General features: G+C 39.9%; 2 long non-coding RNA genes across 4 annotated transcripts; both read left to right on the forward strand.

Annotated features, from left to right (window-relative positions):
- The first annotated feature begins 1,977 nt into the window (after positions 1-1,977).
- LOC135733841 (uncharacterized) lies at positions 1,978-15,027 on the forward strand. 3 transcript variants are annotated; one of them, XR_010527036.2, is made up of 6 exons: positions 1,978-2,176; positions 2,300-2,350; positions 6,529-6,609; positions 6,742-6,805; positions 6,908-7,453; positions 14,806-15,027. It is a non-coding gene; the product is annotated as an uncharacterized lncRNA (long non-coding RNA). The 3 variants fall into 3 exon arrangements; XR_010527035.2 differs by having other exon boundaries at positions 1,978-2,350; XR_010527034.2 differs by lacking the exons at positions 1,978-2,176; positions 2,300-2,350 and having other exon boundaries at positions 6,107-6,609.
- On the forward strand, positions 2,615-5,732 carry LOC135733840 (uncharacterized). The gene is made up of 5 exons (XR_010527033.2): positions 2,615-2,912; positions 4,473-4,529; positions 4,669-4,732; positions 5,011-5,072; positions 5,232-5,732. It is a non-coding gene; the product is annotated as an uncharacterized lncRNA (long non-coding RNA).
- Positions 15,028-15,036: the final 9 nt, after the last annotated feature.

Below are 15,036 nucleotides of genomic sequence, written 5' to 3' on the forward strand. Positions count from 1 at the left end.
CCTCGGCGAGTACGGCCTCGGCGTGGGCAGGACCCAGACAGATGACGCACTCCTTGTGGAAATCCTCCACAGGCAAAGGGGCTCGGCAGGAGCCGCAATGCCGAAGCGACATTATCTCAACGCGCTTCTGCTCTTTTAGATACTCTCTTTTAGGCTCACCGGAAAGCGGCAGGGGAACACGCTGGTGTGTTGTAGTCCGCTGCAGTGCTTGGATCGACGGCGAGTAAGGGCTTCTTCTTCGGAGCAGCGAGAAGGTTCGCGCTGAAGGAGAAAAGTAATGAGCTCTTGACGTATTTCACCGGCTTATATAGGGACGTGTGCCACGCCCCCGCGCGGGCTCAAACGTCATTGGTCTGTATTTTCTACAGACGTTAACCAATAGGCTTCAATCACGGAGTAAACAGGAGTTTCCCCCCATAGCGTCAGCAAACTGACGCAATGCGAAGTGAACCGTATTGAAAGGGAACAACATAAAGATACAAAATGAACACTAAACTAGACAAGACTGGACTGTGAATATAAACACTAAACTTGACAAAACACTATATAACTCACACTTGACTATGACTAGATTAACTGAGACAGCGTACTCACAGGTATCTGGAAACACAGAAACAATGCACAAGCACAGGACAATGAATACAAGAGGATTAAATAGGGTAACAAATCAAGAGGGGAACAGGTGATATAAATCAAACAATAAGTGACAGTGACAGGTGGTGCTGCGTCCTGCAGCGCAGACGAGACCTGGACAGTGACCTGGGGCTGCGCAGACGGCAGGGGCTGCAGCGGGGGCTGCGCAGACGGCAGGGGCTGCAGCGGGGGCTGCGCAGACGGCAGGGGCTGCAGCGGGGGCTGCGCAGACGGCAGGGGCTGCAGCGGGGGCTGCGCAGACGGCAGGGGCTGCAGCGGGGGCTGCGCAGACGGCAGGGGCTGCAGCGACTGTGAGGTCAACCCCCTTCTCCTCCTCCTCTTCTTTCTCGGGCGTGGTGCAGAGGCTGTGGCAGGTGAGGAGAGGACAGTGGTGGGAGCAGCAGGCTCCGAAGAGGACCCCTCGGATGGCGACTCCCACGAAACTCTCCGCTCTCGCTTTCCACGTAGCGACAAGGGTGGGGAGGAGCTCTCAGGGGCCGAAGGAGGAAGACTCGGGTCGTCAGACGCCACCACTCCCAAGATACATCCCTCCGGGATAGATGGCAGCGTGGCAGATGGTGATGCCGTGGTGGGTACCTGAAGCTCCTCCCGACACAACTTGTCCACCACCTCATGGAACGGGCGGCGGATCAGGCCCTCCCGTTCAGGCAAGGGAGGAGGGACGTTGAGACCCGCGATAAAGTAGGAGTTGAGGAGGGTCTCTGGCAACAAAACCCTCCTCGCTTCCACATACTGGGCATACCCCCTCAGGGTCCTCTCTTGCTGGGGAGGAAATGGGGCCCTGCCCATCTTCATGTCGGCGGCAGTCGACTGCCACCACAGTTCAAGGTCAGCTGACTGCCGCCTGGCGGGACGACAAAGGCTGTCTGCTGGGTTCTGTACTGGCTTGTGCATTCTGTTATGGTTTGAAGGATGAACCCAAATGCAGACCGAGATGAAGAACACTTAAGACTTTATTTGTACAATAAACAGAAAACAAAACCCACGAGGGGGCAAAACAACATAAACAAGATACTAAATGAACACTAAACTAGACAAGACTGGACTGAATATAAACACTAAACTTGACAAAACACTATATAACTCACACTTGACTATGACTAGATTAACTGAGACAGCGTACTCACAGGTATCTGGAAACACAGAAACAATGCACAAGCACAGGACAATGAATACAAGAGGATTAAATAGGGTAACAAATCAAGAGGGGAACAGGTGATATAAATCAAACAATAATGAGGAGGATGACAAGGGAGCGGGGTAAAAGAGACACTGGGAACACGTGGTCCAGTAAATCAATACTAAGACCACACTGTAAAAAATTTCTGTAAATTTACATGAAAATTCAACAGCAAAATGCTGTTTTCGTGTAATAACAGCAAGTTGCTGTTTTTTACAGTGCATTGTGGGTAGACTTGCTCACTTCAGGTCGGTTGTCGAGCAACAACAGAATGTCACTGTTATTTAACAGTATTATAGCATATTTTTCGTTGTGCACGCCATTTTGGATTGTCTGCATGAGGTAGGTCTGCAACTTTATCGATGCTTATGCTATTTTAAAATTACATATAACTTTTGAATATTGCATTTTATCCAGTGAAGCTTTAAAACAACAAAATCAGATTCCATTTCCTATTTTAATCAGGCAAAGCGGGTATTCTACCATCACATCAGTTACACTCACATCAGATCACAGGTAAGAATTCACCAAAGTTATTTCCAACATGTTAATTTTACTAAAATCTGTGTAAAAGATGAATGAGGAATGATCAAAATCAATGATTGGTTTTGTGTCTTTACATTTTTTATGTGTGCATTCTGTCTATGCAAGTGAAAGATACGCTTGTGTTATCTGCAAATTCGCCTGTTATTTGTATTATCTTAAAATCCATTGTTAAGTATATCTACAAATAACAATAAAGATCTATTGTAAATTCATTACATGCTGGTTAGCTGCACTGTTAGATGTCGCTGTAGATTTAGCAGTACATTACTGTAAAAATCCACAGTACTATACTGTATGTATACATTACAGTACAGTACTGCAGTTCATAATGCATTCTGGGTAAATTTGTTTGAGCGGGAAAATTTTACAGTATATTTTGGTCTTGATGTAACCTTGCTGTAGCCATTGCTGTAATGTGCCAGGTGGACTTGCAATAATCAGAGAAAGTGCGCCAACGTCAAATCACACAGACAGAGGGAGAGCACAACTCTTGGCTGCAGCTGAAGGAGGACGATTGATTTCTGTCAGTTCGGTAAGTTTGAAATATTTCTGTTTCATGAAAACTTAATTTTTAGTTTAAGAATGTTGTCAATAGTTTGTCACAATATTGTTTTAAACGTGCAATGAGAGAAAAAAACGGTCGCCAACAAAGTTTCAATCTCCCTCAGAAAGTAAGCTAACGTTACACACAGATGTCTACCGCTGCTTTAACTCGCTTTACACCTTTTTTAATGAATATAGGGTTGTTTTAACTAAATTATGAGGGTTTTGGTGAGTTTATATTGTGTTGAAAGTGTGGTGACAATGAAACTATTTTTAACGAAATGGACAAAGACCACCCGCCAGCGCGGTCTTGCGGTCCCAGCATAACGGTCGTTTATCTCGGCGTTTCATCCGTTCAGTTAGCGTCAGAGAAAAGTATTAAGTTAGACTGTTTGGTAAGGCTGTGGTTGTAAACAGACAGGACTTGACACGCCGTACACAGCATACCGAACTCCTCCACAGAAGTGAAAACAAGAAACCTCATATTTAACTGGATACATGCATCGAACTCATCGCAGCTTTAACTTCGACCAAATATCATTCAGACCTGGGCTCATCTTAATATCAGATGAACGAAAGGGATTGCCGCGCTTATTGTTGTTGTTATTATATTACGGTATATCAGCAAAAGCAGAGAATATCTTCTCTAAAGCGTTTTACACGTCCAGTAAGTTGTCCAATACATTTTTATGGCATATTGTTTCCACCACTTCAGATGCATTACACGCTGTATATAAGTTTCCAAAACACATCAAATCAATGCACGAAAAGAGAATGGGCTCCGCATTTACGTACCTTTGTCTTCTCGTCTCTGTCATCTGATCCTTCATCTCTGGATGAAAAATAGTCCATTATAACATCGTGTAGGAAACTGGCATCACCAGGATTGCTCAGATTTAGGCGATCATGTTTATCTTTAAAGTGAGCAACTAGCTACTAACTTGTTAAAAAACTTTGCGTGAAATAGCGTGTTACACCGCAGCCGGTCCGGGTAAAACATTAAAGGGACAGTCTTTTTACCTTATCACTATAAATCGCTATTTTCTGCACTAAACGAGACATTTTCAGAGATTTTCTGTAGACAAGATGTTATAATTAAAAAAAGACTTATTTAGATATTTAGATATAATATATAATATAACAACTAATATATATATATATATATATATATATATATATATATATATATATATATATATATATATATATATATATATATATATATATATATAATATTTATATATTTGTTTTACAACTGACTTAACACTTACAGTAATGTTTTATTTGTTAGCATAGCATGATATTAGATTTAAACACTTAATACATTTTTAAATCAATCACTTTGTCTCTGCACAATGAACATTATCAAATATTATTAATGTTGTAAAATATATTGTTCATTGTTAGTTCATATTAGCTAAGGCATTACCAAATGTTAAGGAAAAAACTCTTATAGTAAAGTGTTACTAAATTTTCTTTTTCCATTTCCTTCACAATGTCTACTTATTTCTATGGCTAACAGATTTTGTAACATTTGTCTTTTTTACAGTCTTACCATTGCTTGTAAGTCGGATTGGGTAAGATGGATCATCTTTAAAGGCACCAGGCAAGTACATGATGTACAGTTACAAGTCATGTATTTTTTCGACTGCAATATTAAATGCTTTCACGTCACATGCAAAATTACACAGGAATGTGGCTGACTTTTTATTTGTAGTTTACCTGAGTGTCATTGCACTTTTCAGGAGTTAAGGCAGATGTGGAGGCACAACGTGTGATACCAGACACACACCAAGCACATTATGTTCGGTAAGTTTGCACTTTACCACTACAGTTTCTTTAAATACCCATGTATACACTCATTCACACACAACACTGTAACACGACCATACACAACATGTACAGAATTGTCTTAGTTTGCCATGTAGAAATATACAAACAGAAATATTCGGACTTTGGTTATAAGAAATTTAATTTTATAATTGTATTTATTTAGCAGAGGTGTCCCTGGACTTTATTGACAAAACATTTTGTTTTCAGAATAAAAAGTTGTGTCCAAATCAGTAACAATTGTACTTTCTGTTCAGGACATTCAATCATGACAGGATCCAGGTGGATGCTGTCCATTGAGAAAAGAGTTTGTTCAGCGGTAAGTGAATCTTCTGTATTTTAATGTAATTAGGTGTGGAACAGTAGAATAAGAGCAAAAGGTTTCAGAATAGGAGTAAATTCAAGGCTGAGTTTAATTTTTTAAGAATCTTTTTCTATCTTATATTTGTTGACTTAATGTTTATGATATTTCTAACAGGTTTCTGGATAGAATTAATTCCAAAGATGGGAAAAAGTGCACATCCAGACAAGGAGCAAGCAAAAAGACAAGGAACTTGGTGCAGAGAAAAGCTGTGGCCATTAACCCCCATGTGAACAGCTTCATGCAGTCCCTGATTGAGTTCGAATGGACGACTTCAAAGTAAAGGCCACTGTGGTCTGTCTGCCAGTTTAATGCATTTATTTTTAGTGTTAAATGAAATTTAAGTAGAATATTTAAAACTATGGGCCAGTGTTCTTTTTACCACAGTGAAATGTTACCTTTTAGTCGATGATGGACTTTAAACTGAAAACTTCAAACTATGGAACAGTGTTCTATTTGCCAGAGTTAAATATGTTACAGCAGGGGTCTCCAAACTTGTTTATACTTGTTGATTTTATTTTATGTTACTTGATTATATGTTTATTATTGTTTAAAATCTTGTTTTAAATATGTTTGTTTCAATTAAATGTTTTTTTAAATAAAATTTTGATACATACATTGCTTGGATTGCCTTTTCATTATGTTTTAATTTAGCATTTTTACCATATTAATAACTATAGATTTAAACCTAAATCTCTATCTATTTTATATAATATTATTGTATTAACTGTAATAAGTAATAAATAGTATTTATGGGTCAATATAGACATTACAGTAAATTACTGTAAAAATAGACTACTGTAATAAAATATTGTAAAATTACAGTACAGTACTGCTTTGTAACTATACAGTACTAGTTTGTGTACTGTAAAATGGTATTACAGTACAGTACTGTAAAACCAAAATACAGTAACTTACTGGCAACCGTGCTGCCAGTACCGTACTGTAAAAATACAGGGAAATCGTTAACAGTGTGGTTGAAACATCCTGTTGTATGTGGCACGCTTTTATCGGTGGTAAGACACATTAAGTTTATAAAATGGACATGTATCCCGGCTTCATGTAAGTTATGGTAAGTGGGGTATATGAATTCGTTATTATAGTCTGATTACACAAAAAATTAAACAAAGGCACCCTTATACATAAGACTTAAGCAGTCCAAATGGTTCTTGGTGAAAACCAAATGTAACTCATTTCATTCTCTGTGCATCTAGAAGCCTCTTGCAAACATGATTTCAAACTTGATAAGTCATCATGCATCAAGTACAAGAAAGTGCAGTCAAACTTGAATTCATGATTATGGTTAGAAACTGATGCATAAAAAGTGTTACAGTTTTGTCTGTTGCAAAACCAATTGAATCGCATCAAAAGATTACTACTTGACTCATCTGAATTACTTTTATCCTCCATGTAGGGTTATTTTGGTGCTTTGGTGCTATTTTGGTCCTTATTCCCTGCATTGTATAGACAAACAAATATTACATATATTATTAAGGTGAGTAAAAGATGAGAGAGTATCATTTTGTATAACCATTCATGTTGTGAGTAAAATCTGTATAATGCCTCTGTAAAATATGAAGTCTTTTTGCAGATGTTAATTATCATAAATTGTTATCTTTGCTAATAGATGTGCCACTCCTGCTGACTTTGAGGAGACTAGTAACTTGTGACACCTCGTTTGATCCTGTTTGGTAAATATATGAAATTTGACATTTTTCACTAAACAAGGCCACTCCAGGCTGACACAACCTTTTAATATCTTTCTTTCTTTCTTATTCTTTATGCCATTCCAGCATCTTTGGCTATATTCATGGCGAGAACTGGTTAATCCATATACAAGTTTTTATTTACACAAGTCAATCCAGACACTGGTTGGGGTAGAGACAATTTGGCATCTGTGAGTACCCAGAGTAAACCCACGCTGACACAGGGAGAACATGCAAACTTCACACAGAAAGGCCACCTGACCTAGCTGGGGCTCGAACCAGGGATCTTCTTGCTGTGCCTTTTACTATCAGGAGAACATCAAGCTTTATGTGCCTCATTCTGGAGGCCACCGTATTTTAAACATGTTTAATGTGTGACAAACTGACAGTGCTTGCATTCTTCTCACTGCCTTTTCTACACTTAGCTCTCCAGATATTAAGGATTATACATTAATCTATACATTCATTTGGTCCAGGTGATACTCGGGACAATGGATTAAACAATGGATGATCAGCCTGAAAGCCAAAAGAATCTGCAAGGGTGTTCAGCCAACGTGTCTCACTGGACTTACTGCATTGTGTATTACAACTTGCAAAAGTGAAAGCAGCATCCACACTGGAAGTCCTTCAAAGGTAACAAGTTATTTTTCATTTTTAAGGTTCATTTTTCATTAATATGGTAATATTAGTACGTTGACCTAAAAGGAATGGTTCCACATAAAATAATGATTGCATTAACTTAACTTAACTTAACTTAATTTTAACTTGTGACTGTCTTTAAAGGTTGAATTAGTAATTTTTGAGGAGGCAATTTTGGTAAGGCTTCACAATAAGGTCTCATTTGTTAAACGGGATAGTTCACCCAAAAAAAAAATTATTTCCCATACCCTCATGTGGTTATATACATGTGAGTTTATTTATTTTGTTGAACACAAACTGAGATATTTTAATAAATGATGGTAACCACACTGTTAACAGTACCCAAGTCAACGGGCACTGCCAACTTTGTGCTTACCATCATTTTTCAAAATATTGTCTTTTTTGTATTTAACAGAATAAAGAAACTCATACAGGTTTAGAACCACATGAGAGTAAATGAACAATAAACTATGGGTGAACTAGCACAATGTATTAGCTAACATGAACTAACAATAAGCAGTACACAGAAGTATGCAGGGTTTAAATTGGCACATAGGCTGAAGGTCGCGCTCTGCACTTGCCAGTGTACTCGCTGCGCTGGTGCGTGCGCACTGACGCGAAGGGAATAATGTGTTTTCATTCATTATGGGGCATACTTACCAACGCAAGTTCAACGATTTGCGCGAGCATATTACATACAAAGTCAATGCAAAGACGCAACCAGGCGCGTCCTCGCACGGGGCGATGAAAATGACGCGAATTGGGTGCCGCAATTGCCGCGAAAACACGCGCTTTTCCGTTTAAATGCGTCTTCGCGCAAGTTATGCAACTCAAGCGAAAAAACTCAGAACTTCAAGAACGCGCTCTCATGCAGGATCATTTGACCAGAGAGAGAGAGAGAGAGAGAGACTTTTTAACTCCCTTTATTTAATCATTAGAAAAAACATATCCATTCACACTAAATCACAGCTGGAAAACAAATAAAATGTACATGACACATTGATTGACCCAATCAAAGTTTACCAGTTAAAAATTAGTGTTCCATCCTCACCAAGGGATGTTAAAGCCCCATTTACACACCATTTAAACTCAAATTCTGGAAGATTTTTAGTCAACTGAAAAAACTTGTGCTCCACAACAACCCTGGACTCCACCAAAGCCATAAACAGCTGAAGAAGGTTCACATTTGTTCCATCATTTGCTAGCTTACGAGACTTCCAAATTGCTAACTTCCCTTGACCCGTTAAAAAGTTTGCCACAGTACATTGCTTCATAAGCGCCCTTGAGTATTTACAACCGAAAATGAAGTGCATTATGTCAAAAACAAAACCCAAATCATTAAGAATTTTTCCCAGAACAGAAAACAGTGGTAGCAATCTGGTGCATTCAGAGAAGACATGAAAAACAGTTTCAGGAAAACCACAGAACAAGCATTTAGGCAAAACATTTGAATTAAATTTCGAGACATGAGTGTTAGTAGGTAAGATACAATGTAAAATCCTCCACTGTAAGTCCCCAGAACGCTTAGGCAGAGGGCCTTTATAAAAAAGTCTCCAAGAAGGCAAAAAATTAGAGGGAGCCTGCAAATAGGCCCTCCATTTGGAGTCCTCTCTGTTCATGATTCCTTGGGAAAACCTGACTTTGACACAAGTCTGATAGAGTATATCCTTCCCAGCCTCATTAAGGGCAAATCCTTCCAAGTACTTAAAAGTGAGCAGTTTCGTATCCCGCTCACCATCCAGAGAAACATTTGGAGACACAGTCAGTATTGGGAAAAAACTATCATATGAGCCTTTAAACAATACACTCTCTAAAAAAGAGAGAAGGGTTGCTGGGAAAGCAGTTTTCAGCTCACCCAGGATCTGTTCCACCATCCTTACAGATTTAAAGCCTGTTTGGCTACAGATAGACTCAGCTGTCCTCCATGACTTGGAAGGAAGGCAGATTAGATCAGCTATGGTAGATACCCCTTTTTCCAAAAAGATGCTGACAACAGTTTTAGACTTGCATGTGAAACCACTTAAAAGAGGGTTAAAAAACAGAGGTTCATTAACACCAAAGTGCAAATCGTCACGTCTGTGGATATTAAACACTGACCAAGAAGCCAAAATGGAGCCATAAAAATTAATATTGAAGGGAAAAACCTTACCATACTCAGACATTAAAAATAATTGCTTGTCCAGCCCCAACCCACCAAAAGATCTGAGAAGGGCAAGACCCAGAGACACCCACGGGGTAAACCCTGGTGAGTACAGTAGCTTCTGAACAGCCTTTAGTCTCAGGGCTTCAACTTTAGCAACCAAATTAATCAACCCTTGACCGCCCTCATTCACTGGCAAATAAAGAGTCGCCGGAGGGACCCAATGAAACCCATCCCAAAAAAAATTTACAAACACCTTCTGTAAACGAACAAGCAGATCCTTAGGTGGGTCAAGTACATTCACTCTGTGCCACATCATTGAAGCTGCCAGATTATTGACCACTAAAACCCTTCCTCTGAAGGAAAGTTTGGGTAGAATCCACTCCCATTTGCGTAAGCGTCCAGTCACTTTTTCAAAAACGCCATCCCAATTTTTCCTCATGTACCTCTCTGTTCCTAGAAAGACGCCTAGAATCTTAAGGCCCTCCTGACTCCATACACAGCGTTGGGGGAGAGCCGGGGGCCCTCCATCTTCCCAAACTCCCAGTGAGAGGGCTGCACTCTTCTCCCAATTAATGCGGGAGGAAGAAGCTTTCTGAAAGATCTCAAGTGAATTTTCCAGTTCTTTCACATCTTTTGAAGACCTTATAAGAACCGTAACGTCATCCGCATAAGCAGTAAGCTTGACAGACACAGATTCTGCACTGCGAGGACATACTATAGATAGGCCACTCAGATTGTTCCTCAGACGGACCAGAAATGGTTCAATGGTGATAGCATACAAAATGCCGGAGAGACCACACCCTTGCCTTATACCCCTACCCACTTTAAAGGGTTTAGTAAGGGAACCATTGATTTTGAGCATACTAAAAATGTCTGTATACAGCAGCTTAACATAGTTAATGAAAGAAGTACCAAAACCAAAAGCTTTAAGACTTTTTAGAAGAAAACCATGGTCCACACGGTCAAAAGCCTTCTCCTGATCTAAGGAAACAAGGCCGACGTCCAAGGTGTGCATTTTGGCGTATGAAATCAAGTCTCGGGCTAGAAACAGATTATCAAAAATTGTACGACTGGGAATACAATAAGACTGATCTGCATGGATCACAGAGGAGATGCAAAGTTTAATCCTGTTCGTTAAGGTCTTTGAAAAAATTTTGTAATCCGTTCCAAGTAACGAAACCGGTCTCCAGCACTTGATGTCCTCTAGATCCCCTTTTTTTGGAAGTACTGTAAGGTGATTACCGCCCTTCTAAAACTTACTGGTAAAAGACCATTCTCAATACTCTCCTTAAAAACGAGTAGTAAGTCATTCCCAATGATAGTCCAAAAACGCTTGTAGAAATCCGCATTTAATCCATCAAGGCCAGGAGCTTTACCGGGTGACAATTCCTGTACCGCTGAAGATATCTCCCCCAAAGTAAGTGGCATGTCAAGCAAGGACTGATCTCTCTTAGAAAGCTGAGGTAGATCCTGGAGGAGTAAATTAACCATCTCTTCTTCACAGTGGTCAGCAGTGTAGAGCTCCTCATAAAAAGACCGTGCATACGAAAGTATCCGATGACTCTCAGTAGTTCTCCCCCCCTCAGGAAGTTTTAGACAGCCCAGAATTCTCTTGTCCACAGTTTTCTTTTCAAGTTTGAAGAAAAAGGAGGTAGGAGCGTCCATGCTATTAGCTGATAAAAATTTTGCACGGGTCAATACCTCCTGTGCCCTCTCCTCCAAAAGGTTCCGTAATAGAAACTTATTCCGCTCCAGAGCCCCATTTACATCTGCACCATCCCCCTCATTGCTGAGGTGTAAAATCTCCTGCTCCAGCTGCATCATTGTGTTATCCAGATTATTCCTACAGTAGGCAGAGTAGTTTTGACAGAAAAGTTTAATGTGGACTTTGCCAATGTCCCACCATTGACTTAAGGACTTATATTGACATTTCCTCTCTCTCCAAAACTCCCAGAAAGAAGTGAAAGAAAGCACAAAGGCCTGATCTAATAGCAGTCTATTATTAAACTTCCAATAAGGTTGCTTATAGGTTTTCTCAGCAGAGACAACATCAACCAAGAGAAGGTGATGGTCAGACAAAGCAGTCGGAGTAATGGAACTGTTAAAAAACTTCTCCCTCATACATTTTTGTACATAAAATCTGTCCAATCTGGCCCCAGATATCATATTAGAATTAATTTTCACCCAAGTGTATTGTCTAGCTAAGGGAAAAGACTCCCTCCAGACATCTACCAGATCATGATACATAACAAGTGATCTAAGCACATCAGAAGATGAGCTATGGGGTTCAGAATGATTCCTATCTAAAACATGGTTTAGTGTACAGTTAAAATCACCAGCCAACACAATAATCCTATTACTCTGGACTACGTTAATAGCATCCTTAAGCTTTTCAAAAAACACTATCCGTTCAGCCCCAACATTGGGCGCATACACGTTTAAAAAAGAGAAATCAGAGCCCCGAAGTGTCACATCCACTCTAATCAATCTACCGGGAACCACTTCAGTAATATTCACAGGCAAATCTTTAAACTCAGGGGCCAGCAAGATGGCAACACCTGCGCTTAGGCTGGTGCCATGACTCAAAAAAAACCTGCCCCTTCCAATCACACAACCACTGTACATGATTTTGAACATCAGTGTGTGTTTCTTGTAAAAACACTACACTGGCACATTTTAAAGAAACATAGTCAAAAAGACTAGCACTTTTAACAGCATCACGGCACCCGTTAATATTTAAAGAGCAAAACCTCAGCGGTGCCATAGAGAAATAAGTACTAAACCCACACAGTAAAAAGAATCCGAAAAAGTATCTCAGAAAAAATATGTCCATAATTACTTCTTAGTTTTTAAAACACTTCTGACACTGCTCATAAACTTCTTGAGACGGTATCGCTTAGGTTTGTCAAGTTCATCTAGAGAGGCGCTTCTCATTGCCGTTGAACATGAAATCAAAAACAGTTTCAAATCCGGAAAATAATTTTCAATCTTTGGCTTGCGAAGACCCTTCGTTGTATCCAAAAAAAGAGTAATCTCTTTAACAGAATAAAGTTTTGACTTACCGGAGGCAGACTCGTGATCCATCACATCGTAATCACACATTTCCATATCATCAAACTCTTTATCAGAATCCTCATTCAATAATTTGGCATCCACAAATTCCTGGGATGAAAAATCCTCTTGACTTTGAGAAATCGAATCGTCAGTAATATTATCCGTCAGCGTTTGATCATCAGCATTAGGCTGGTCGACATCAGATGCCGCCTGCCGCATCAACAGCGGCCCCGCGTCTGTCCGCGGGACAGCGGGCGTGTGACTCGGCCCGGCTACCTCCTCAGCAGGCTCCTCCGAGCGAACTTTGGAGGCCTCCGGCACCGGCCTCCCTTCGGGCGTCTCCAGCGCGGGAGTCTCTCCGGCCCGCTGGGGTTTCTCTACCACAACTGCCGCAGTAACAACCGCACCTTCGGCCCTCCCACTGTTATCCGCAACCACAGCCGAGGCCACCGGATTGTTCTGATTCGGACAAGATTGTCTGACATGTCCAAATTCACCACACACGAAACATTTCATAGAATCTGATGTAATAAAAATGGTATAGTCTTTCCCATCGAGTTTCAATTTAGCAGAGAGATTTATGGAATCATACTGATTATTCAAAATCACGAAAGTCTGCCTCTGAAAAGACATCACATGCTTTAAGTCGGGGTTTTTGCAACCAAGTGGAATCATCTTAATCGGGCTTATCATTTTGCCGTACCTTAGGAGTAATGATTCCAACATTTCATTCTTTATAAAAGGCGGAACATTGGAAAATACAACCTTTTTAGACGGACTTGACAAAGGCAACACCGGGACAAAAGTATTGTTAATAGTTATGCCTGATTCTATCAAATCGTCAACCATACGACTGTCAGTGAGGAAAAAAACGATAGCTTTATTCATTCGTGAGGCAGATTGAATATTTCCTCCACCAATTACTGTACTTACAGCTATCAAACAGTCCTCTACTGAAACATCAGCATCAGGCATGCATTTACAGCCATGCCTGGGGGTGAGAAACGAGGGGTCTCTCGCTTCCGACCCCATCCTTTCCCCCCGCTGACCGAAGTGCGGGAAACCACAAAAACACTAATCCTGCAACTAGCAACGAAAAGTAGCCAGAAAGGAAGAAAAGTTTGCATCAACAAAGCAGCGCTCTCACTCACGCCAAACAGCTCCGTCCGCACTCGCTCCCAGCATGCACTCACACAGAGAGAGAGAGAGAGAGAGAGAGACAGAGACAGAGACAGAGAGAGAGAGGTAATAATGGTGCCCACGTCGAGAAAACTTCATAGAAGACTAGAAACGTGTAAAGGATTAAAGTATGTATGTCACTCATCTAATTACATTATGTTAAGGATAACACTGGATATAACTATTGTATAGTTTAATAAAATAATGTATTTTGATTACACAAATCAAACCTAACTATATGATTGTTTTAGCTGCTGACCAGCATAGGGAATCTCTATGGCTAATTTTTAAGACATGTTGCTGATACAGTACTGTGTGTTGTACCTTTTCTTGTTAATTGAGTCTTTTGGGGTAGCCTATCTTATGCCTAGAATTATTCAAGGAGGTTGATTCTTTTAACTTTCTTTAAAGTTTGATCAGTTGTGCATAATGACATGTGCAACAAATGGATATGGTGTCAAACTCATAGATTTGCATCATTTAAAATTCAGATGCTCTTTTTAAAATATTTGGGGTCAACCTCTGGCACAGCTTTAAAGCTGAAACTTATCAAATCCTATCAGAGGTCCAGAATGTCATTGAAACACACCAGTGGCTTTGCTATCATCAGTATTAAACATGTTACCCCTTGAAGTACCCCTCCCCGCAGAGCCCCCCCACATAACAAATCCCAATTTAACCCCTGGAAGTATGTAGTATTTTTTGTTAATAACAGTTAATAAAAAGTAATTTGTTGTGTTCGTTAGTTCACAGTTAATTAATGTGAACAAATCCAACTTTTAATAATGTCTTATTAAGTGTTAAATTAACTAAAAAGCGCTGTGTAAGTATTGTTTATTGTAAATTCATGTTCACTAAAATAGTTAACTTATGTTATTCACATTTTTGTAAAGTTTTACTGAAAGTTTGATAATCTAAGTCAGAGTTTTAAATCATTGTTCACTGAAAATATTCCCTTTTTATTTTCCAGACGCTTCATTAAAATCAAACCAGAAAAGGGAACCAAGGCTGCAAAGGGAAAAGTGACCTCTAAAACAAGAAAACTGCAAAAGAAGACCATCAACAGTCAGTCTCAAACTATCAAATCTTTTAAAAAGACTTATGGACTTTGAGTGGTACTTCATTTAAAATGTAGCTGACACTTCCCACCAATACAGCTTTTTTTTAAATATGGTGGGCTGCAGCCTGCAGTGATGGCAGG

Source organism: Paramisgurnus dabryanus, chromosome 3 (assembly GCF_030506205.2).
Source record: "Paramisgurnus dabryanus chromosome 3, PD_genome_1.1, whole genome shotgun sequence".
In the NCBI taxonomy this organism is placed as follows: Eukaryota; Metazoa; Chordata; class Actinopteri; order Cypriniformes; family Cobitidae; genus Paramisgurnus; species Paramisgurnus dabryanus.